We start from the raw sequence: 9,235 nt of genomic DNA on the forward strand, positions 1-9,235 counted from the left end.
GACACTAGATTGCTATGATAATTTATGACTGTTTACTGTATATCTAATCTGTTCCATTGACCCAACATTCTATTTCTTAGCCAGTGCCAGATTGTTTTGAGATTATTGTGTTATGGTACAGTTTGATATCTGGTACTGCTGGGCCACCTTCCTTCAAATGTTCCTCTATTAGTTACCTTGATATTCTAGGTCTTTTGTTCTTCCAGATGAATTTTGTTATTTTTTTCTAGCTCTATAAAATTTTTTTGGTAGTTTGATTGGTATGGCACTGAATAAATAAATGAATTTAGGTAGAATTTTCATTTTATATTAGGTCCAGTTTTTTAGATCAGACTTTGTATCTGTAGGCAAGTGTTTTGAAATTATGTCTGTATAACTGATGTGTTTTTCTTGGATACCTCCCAGGTATTTTATATTATTTATAATTATTTTAAATGAAATTTTAAGACATCAAGTGTTTCATGAATGTGTGTCATCCTTCTGCAAAGGCCATGTTAATTTCTGTATTGTTTCAATTTTAGTATATCTGCTGCTGAAACAAACAAAACATGTTTCTAGGTTTCCCTGGCTCCAGCTACAAGCAGCAGTTCAAGCAGATCATTAAACACTCCAGAGAGGGGACAGAGAGATAGCCCTGGAGTTCCTGTCTAGGAAGAGAGAGTCAGGCTGTATAGAGTATGCTACTGTAGGTCCATCCCCTTTCTTTTTTTTTAAACTCTTAACTTCTAGTGTCTTGGCTCATAGGTGGAAGAGTGGTAAGGGTGGGCAATGGGGGTCAAGTGACTTGCCCAGGGTCACACAGCTGGGAAGTGTCTGAGGCCAGATTTGAAACTAGGACTTCCCTTCTCTAGGCCTGACTCTCAATCCACTGAGCTACCCAGATGACCTCTATCCCCTTTCTTATAAGGTCAATTACATCACTCTGCATCTCTGATTGACCAGACTTAACTTCTTTATCTGGAGTTGGACATTCACAAGTTATTCTTTTTTTTTTTTTTTTTTTTTTTTACAAGTTATTCTTAAAATATCAATCCTGTAACTGTATTTATACTCATTTCACTCTTCTTTATTTAATGTAGATCTTTGCAAGATTTTATTTTTATAACCCTTACCTTCTGTCTTGGAGTCAATACTGTGTATTGGCTCCAAGGCAGAAAAGTGGTAAAGGTAGACAATGGGGGTCAAGTGACTTGCCCAGGGTCACACAGCTGGGAAGTGTCTGAGGCCAGATTTGAACCTAGGACCTCCCATCTCTAGGCATGGCTCTCAATCCACTGAGCTACCCAACTCCCCCAGACCCCCAAAATTTTTTTAAATTAAACTGCTCATCATTTCTTTTTTTTAAAGAAGTTGTCCATTTAATTAATTAATTAATTAAGAATATTTTTCCATGGTTACATGAATCATATTCTTTACCTCTCCTCTTTCAATCCCACTCTTGTAGTCAGAATAAATTCCACTTGGTTTTACATGTGTCATTGATCAAGACCTATTTCCATGTTATTAATATTTGCACTATAATGATCATTTAGAGTCTACATCCCCAATCATAACCCCATCAAACCATGTAATCAAGCTGTGGTTTTTCTTCTGTGTTTCTACTCCCACAGTTCTTTTTCTGGATATGGATAGCATTCTTTCTCATAAGTCCCTAAGAATTGTCCTGGATCATTGCATTGCTGCTAGTAGAGAAATCTATTATACTCATTTGTGCTACAGTATATCAGTCTCTGTGTATAATGTTCTCCTGGTTCTGCTCCTTTCACTCGACATCAATTCCTGGAAGTCATTCCAGTTCACATGGGATTCCTCCAGTTCATTATTCCTTTTAGCACAATAGTATTCCATTACCAATATATATCACAATTTGTTTAGCCATTCCCCAATCGAAGTGCATCACCTCATTTTCCAATTTTTTGTCAACACAGAGCGTAGCTATAAATACTTATATAAATATAAATATTTATAAGTCTTTTTTCCTTACTATCTTTTTGGGTTACAAACCCAGCAGTGGTATGGCTGGATCAAAGGGCAGGAAGTCTTTTAACTCCCATTGGGCACAGTTCCAAATTGCCTTCCAGAATTGTTGGATCTATTCACAACTCCACCAGCAGTGCATTAATGTCCCAATTTTGCCACTTCCCCTCCAAACTTTATTATTTTCCTTTGTTGTTATATTAGCCAATCTGCTAGGTGTGAAGTGGTACCTCAGAGTTGTTTTGACTTGCATTCCTCTATTTATAAGAGATTTAGAACACTATTTCATGTGCTTATTAATAGTTCTGATTTCTTTATCTGAAAATTGCCTATTCATATCCCTTCCCCGTCTATCAATTGAGGAATGGCTTGATTTTTTTGTACAATTGATTTAACTCCTTATATATTTGAGTAATTAGATATTTGTCAGAGGTTTTTGTTATGATGATTTTTTCCCAATTTCTTGTTTCCCTTCTAATTTTGGTTGTATTAGTTTTGTTTGCACAAAACCTTTTTAATTTAATTTAATCAAAATTATTCATTTAACACTTTCTAATATTCTCTGTCTCTTGCTTGGTCTTAAAAATCTTTCCTTTCCCAGAGATCTGACAGGTAAACTATTCTATGTTCACCTAATTTACTTATAGTTTCCTTCTTTATATTTGTCATTCACCCATTCTGAATTTATTTTGGTGTAGGGTGTCAGATGTTAATCTAAACCTAATCTCTCCCATACTGTTTTCTAGTTTTCCCAGCAGTTTTTGTCACATAGTGGGTTTTTGTCCCAAAAGCTGGGATATTTGGGTTTATCATACAATGTCTTGCTGAGGTCATTTACCCCTTCTATTCCACTCATCCTCCCTTCTGTCTCTTAGCCAGTATCATATTGTTTTGATGATCACTGTTTTATAGTACAGTCTGAGATCTGGTACTGCTAGGCCAACTTCCTTCACATTTTTTTCATTATTTCCATTGATATTCTCGATCTTTTGTTCTTCCAAATTAACTTTGTTATATTTTTTCTAATTCAGTAAAAAAGTTTCTTGGTAGTTTGATAGCTATGGCACAGAATAAGTAATTGTCATTTTCATTATGTTAGCCCTTTCCTACCCATGTTGTTTATCATGTCTTATGCATGTTATAAAGAAGTAGGCAAAATGTTGATAGGAGGAGAAATAAAGGGGATAGCTGAGGTAAGGTATGAATGGGTAATATATAGGAAGGTAAGGGAATGAATGGGAGTATATAGGAGGGGCTGCTCAAACAGACTAATCACTGAGGCTAGAGACAGAGGGTACTGGGAGGAAATAGGCTGGATCTTCAGGCAGGGAAAGTATCTCCATGATACAAGAGGAATTGGGTCAGTCAGAAAAGATTAGATCTGGCTGGAGGGGTTTCTCTTGTTAATTTCTAAATCCCTTTGAGGGAGGAGTCAAAGCCTCCTCCCTGCCAGTGAAATTGATGTCTGCAGGAAGTCTCGGCTGTGTACTTCCTGTCCAAGGTGGATGCCTAGGTTTCCCTCAAGAAATAAAAGGAAAGTAGTTTCTTCCCCTTCACTCTTTGCCTTAATATTCAATAAAATGATCCAACAGAGGCTTTTGTGTAGGTAACAAGGGGATTTATTAAAGTTAGAGGATAAACTGAGGGAAAGAGGGTTTCAGGGTTTGTAGCTGCTACTAGGGAGAAAGCTGGTGCTGGGTCAGACTGAGAGAGGGTGGCTCTTCCAGTCAGGAAAGTTTCACTGCCCTGAAGTAAAGGTATTATCAGATCACTAAATAAGGTGGTGGCTTGATTCAGGATTTCCTACTTGCCTACAGAAGCTAAACCCACAATGTCCAAACACCAGAATCCACCCTTCCTTCCAGGGCCCAAAGGGGAAATTCAAGGGAAATAGCAGTATTTAAATGGAGAGGTCAGGGAGAGGTCCAGAGAAATCAGACTAGGTCCAAATGCCCCAAAGACAAAAGTCACAGGCAAAGGTAAAAGCCAAAAGCCAAAATCCCCAAAACCAACAGGCAAAAGCCCCTCAGTTGGAACCTCAGGACTATTTATAGTATCAGGCTCCAACTGTTTAACTGTGAATATTCTAAAACTTCTAACTGCCAGAGCTGCTACAGTTGATTTGCAAAAGCAAAAAGCTTCTGCTGCAACAGTGCATCATATGCAGCAGTAGTATTCTATCCTAATCATATATAACATATTGTTCACCAATTCCCCTTTTGATGGACATCATCTTGATTTCCAGTTCTTTGCTACGGCAAAGAGAACTATTACAAATATTTCAAAACAAAAAGTCCCTTTTCCTTTTTCTCCTCTTTCCTTGGGACACAGACCCTGCAGTGGTATTGCTAGGTTTAAGGGCATACACGGTTTTGTAACTCTCTGGGAATAATTCCAAATTGCTCTCCAAATATTTGGATCAGTTCACAGTTCCCCTAATAGTGGATTAGTGTCTCAATTTTCTTTCCAATTGTTCCAGTAATTTTTTATGAAATAGTGAGTTCTTATACCCATACCTTGAGTCTCTACTCAAGTTTTTTAACTGTTCTGTTCCACTGATTTACCTTTCTATTTCTTAGCAAGTATCAGATGGTTTTGATAATTACTGCTCTATAATATAGTTTAAAATATGTTACTGTTAGACCTCCTTCCTTTACATTTTTAAAAATTAATTCCTTTGATATTCTTGATCTTCTGTTCTTCTAAATGAATTTTATTACTATTTTTCTAGTTCAGTAATCTAATTTTTGTTAATTTAATTGAGATGGCATTGAATAGTAGATTTGTTTAAGTAGGTCTGTCATTATAATCATATTAGCTGTGCCTACCCATGAACAATTAATATCTTTCCAATGATTTAAATATTACTTTATTTGTATAAAAAGTATTTTATAATTATGTTCATGTAGTTCCTGCATTTGCCTTGGCAAGTATGCACCCAGGTATTTTATTCTGTTTGTAGTTATTTTAAATGGGTTATATCTATCTCTTTTTGCAGGTCTTTGTTAATGATAATTTAAAATGCTGATGATTTATGTTGGTTTATTTTATATGCTACTACTTTTCTAAAACTATTGATAGTTTCAATTAACTTTTGTTGATTCTAGAATTTTTCACATATAATATCATATCATGTACAAAAAAGATATTTTATTATCTCCTTGCTAATTCTGATTCCTTTAAATTATTTTTATTCTCTTATTGCTATTGGTAGCAATTCAAGCACAATATTAAAAATACCATATATTTTAACTATATTATGAGAAGTAGTGTGTGTATGTGTGTATACCTTTCACTGATTGCATCATCAGATTTTAATGTAGTTGCTCCTATGTTTGGGTTTAATAAATGTTAGTTGATGACTCAGTGCTTGAGCAGGGGCATTATATATGTATGCATTACATTAGGAACTTGAAGTTGAACTTGTTGTACTATGAGGAATGAGAAGATAAATAGATGTGGGGATTTAATGGGGGTCAGTGGATGAGATAATGAATGTGATTGCCTAACAAAGCAGGATGAATAAAACCCAACATGCCAGCTAACAAGGCAAGATTGCTAATGACATCAGCTCATTACTCTTCCAGTCATACTTTCCATTAGCACTAAAAAATGCAAATCTTATCACAGAGCACGAAATATGGCTTCTTGTGTTGGCTAATTTTAGTGGCATGTACTAAGAAAATATAAGGAAAGAATGTTTGTTGGACTACTCTAATAATTTTATGATGGTGAAGAAGAAAACTTTTTTTGCTAATAATGGTAGATTACGGTACTAGTTTTCCTGTGGCCTAATATAGTTAGTGATAACTTCACAAAATAAATGGAATTCAAGTTACTTTTGAGTGAATCTTAATGGAAGAAGCATGGTAGAATGATGGAAAGAGCACTGACTTCAGTCCATGGGCTTGAGCTCAAATTTCAGCTTTACTAAATTCTACCTATTTGACAATAGGCAAGTCATTTAATTGCAATGGGTCACAGTTTTATAATTAATAAGATGACAGAGCTAGACTAGATGACCTCTTGAGATCCCATCTGAACTCCACAATCATAATCTTATGATTTAGATTAGGGGAGAAAAAAAGGAACGAAAAAATTCAAGGGTCTAGGAATATATGTAATTTGATGAGAGATGAGTAAGTTAGTTAGTTATAAGATTATTGTATCACAGTAATAGTAGAAAAAATTAATTTGGAGAGGTAAATAGAAGCCAGATTTTGGAGGACTTTGAATTCAATTGAGCCTTTATTGAGAAATTGTTATTTTCCAATCAATGGGACAAACACTAGGGAAACAAAGAAAAGAACAGAAAAGATAACATTTCCTGCTGAGATACTTGAAAAGAGTTGAGAATCAGAAGAACTAGATTCTAGGCCCAGAAGAATAACTTGTCGCATAAATCTGAGCATATCAGTTTCTATTTCCTTAAATGAATGGATCAGATTAGATGTGCTATAAAGTTTCTTTCCATTCCAAAGTTCTATAATTCTTTTAGCATATTCCATAGAAAGGATAAATTATTTAAAATTATGTTGAGGGATGGAAAATTATGATAAATATCTATAAAGTGCTTCTGGCTCCTCTATGAAATCCAAGCAGGCTAGAGCTCTTCCTCAGAACTTTCCATAGGGCAATTCTTGGGGTACACTTTGGGGACACCTTGAATTTTTTTGGCTCAAGTCCCTTTGGGATGCATTCCCTGGAAGCATTAGGTATAAATGATTAGCATCTTACTTGCATATAAACACAACATCAATTAAGTTCCATGAAGGGATATTTACTTGAAGGTGTAACAAGGACAAAAGTACAAGCATTTCCCTCACCTCAAGGACACAATTTCTCTTGTCCTATTGTGAGATGACTGGGCTCACCCTTAATTCATTGCCTACATAGAAATGGACCCACCAAGTTCATGTCAAAATTTAGCCTTGGTTCTGATGGAGTTCCTTTTATTCAGATACCCTGGGCAAGGTCTCAAAGGTCACTCCTGAAATTAATACTTTTTTCCTCAGGGCACTGATGCAGAGCTGGCTGCAAAATCTCATCTGCTGGGACACCATAATGCTGCTTTCCTTTCACCTAAATCAACATGATAAATGCTGATGAAGGTAAAGGACCTAAGCTTCAGTAGGGAGAGCATAAGGCTTCTCCGCATATAACACTGTATCTCAGAAGATGCCATCAGTGGAATCCAAAAGATCCACCAAGAGGATAGCTTAAGAGAAAATGGATAAAGGGATTAAGCTAAATCAGGCTTTTTTGAAGACCCCTAGTTTTCACTATGAATCAATAGAAAATATCTCCTCCTATCATATGGCTAAGAGAAAGGAAATAGTTATTTTTTTGCTCCACAGTTTTTTGAAGTTCTTTGTATCTTAACTTTTTAGGAAGCAGCTATTCAGCCTCTATTTGTGAAATTTATATCAGGTAAACACACTGATACACACAATACCTTGGTTAGTTCCCATTACATATGAGATATAGTAATTTAGGAAGATTAATGTGGCAATATCCCATGGGATGGCATAGAGAGAGAGATCCTAGAGGCAGGAAGAAGGATTAAAAATAACCTACAGAAAGCAATGGGTATGCAATGATAAAGAACTTAGACTAGCAGCAGTCAAATAGAAAGAAGGGTTGAATTCAAGAGACTTTGCCAAGGCAAAAACAGTAAGACTGATTACCTACATGTGTGGTAAGAGAAAAAAAAAAGAAAAGGACTCAAGAATGACTACTATGTTTTAAAACTGGAAAGAATGATGGCTCCCTTTATAGATCTAGAGATATCTAGAAAGGAGAAATGATTATAAAATAAAGAAGATGAGTGTGATTTTAAGCTGTTGAATTGACAAGATTGACATACTATAGGATGGCTGTAGTATATTAAAGAGAAAATGACTATCTGGTATTTAGGGACTTGCAACTACAGCTCAGTAAAAAGGTGAAGGTAAACTATTTTTTGTGAATATTTTTTAGGAAAATTCTTCTAAAACCATAGAAATGTTCTGATTCTTTACTATTCTTTGACTAATAAGACAATAGCATAGAAAGGACTAGAAAGGATGTTTGGGGCCATTTCGTCAAACCCCTTCATTTTATAAAAGTGATTTATTTAGGATCATACAGAAAGCATCAGAGGGAGGATTTTTCTCTGTCTTACTAAAATAAAATATTATGGCAATATTGTTTGTTTTTGTTATCTCTCATTTTTGCTATTTGACCAACCTACCTACTATTTTTTGTCATTAACATCTTCTTTTGATGGTGCTTTTGCACAATTTCCCATGTACAAGTTATCATTGGAAGTATGCTGGAGCCTACTCATGTCTATCATGTATCTTTCTGTTTTCTTAATGGATGATTATAATGTCTATTCTTCTGAGATTGTATGGCTCAATGAGATTTTGGGGCAATGAACAGCTTGGTATAATTATAGGCAATACATAGTTTCCCAAATGAGATCTAACTTGTTTTTGCCATCCTGTCTCCTTTCTCTTTTTTCCATCTCTTTCTGACTCCTTCTCCTATGTATATCCTTAGCAGAGATTTCAAGCATGCATTCAGAATGTGGTCTACCACACTCTTGAACATGTCTTTAGACAAATGAAAATATAATTTATTAATATTTAAGAAAATAAATACAATAAAACATGGGTAATATTATAATAGTATATGCTTTCATAAGTCAATGTGTGACCCCAGGAATCTTTATGTATGGTTTAGTAGCTCCCTTTTCTGTTTCAGTTTGATACCACTGATTATAACATCACATCTATACACATATCCATGTCTATGCTTGTAGGTATATTCATATCTATATCTATACCTATATTTAAATCTATATTTACATTCCCCCATAATGTATGGGTTGGGCAGCTAGGCAGTTAAATGTATAGAATGCCAGTCCTGGAGTCAAGAAGACCCGAGTTCAAATATGATTTGACATCGTATGACCCTGGGCAAGTCACTTAACCATGCTTGCCTCAGGTTCCTCATCTCTAAAATGAGCTGGAGAGGAAAGGCACTCTAGGGTCTTTCGCAAGAAAACTCCAAATGAGGAGTCAGAGACAACTGCTATCTATCTATCTATCTATCTATCTATCTATCTATCTATCTATCTATCTATCTATCTACATGTAGTTGAATTAAAGAGGTAATATACATGCATGCACATAAACACATTATATCCACAAAGTTTTAATAACTTTAGAAGTATTAATGTTATGAGTTTATTGGAACCTAATTTAAAACTTTA

At 35.2% G+C, this 9,235-nt stretch overlaps 1 pseudogene; it reads right to left on the reverse strand.

Moving 5' to 3' along the window:
- Positions 1-443: 443 nt before the first annotated feature.
- LOC123248158 lies at positions 444-541 on the reverse strand (annotated as a pseudogene).
- Positions 542-9,235: the final 8,694 nt, after the last annotated feature.

Source organism: Gracilinanus agilis, chromosome 4 (assembly GCF_016433145.1).
Source record: "Gracilinanus agilis isolate LMUSP501 chromosome 4, AgileGrace, whole genome shotgun sequence".
In the NCBI taxonomy this organism is placed as follows: domain Eukaryota; kingdom Metazoa; phylum Chordata; class Mammalia; order Didelphimorphia; family Didelphidae; genus Gracilinanus; species Gracilinanus agilis.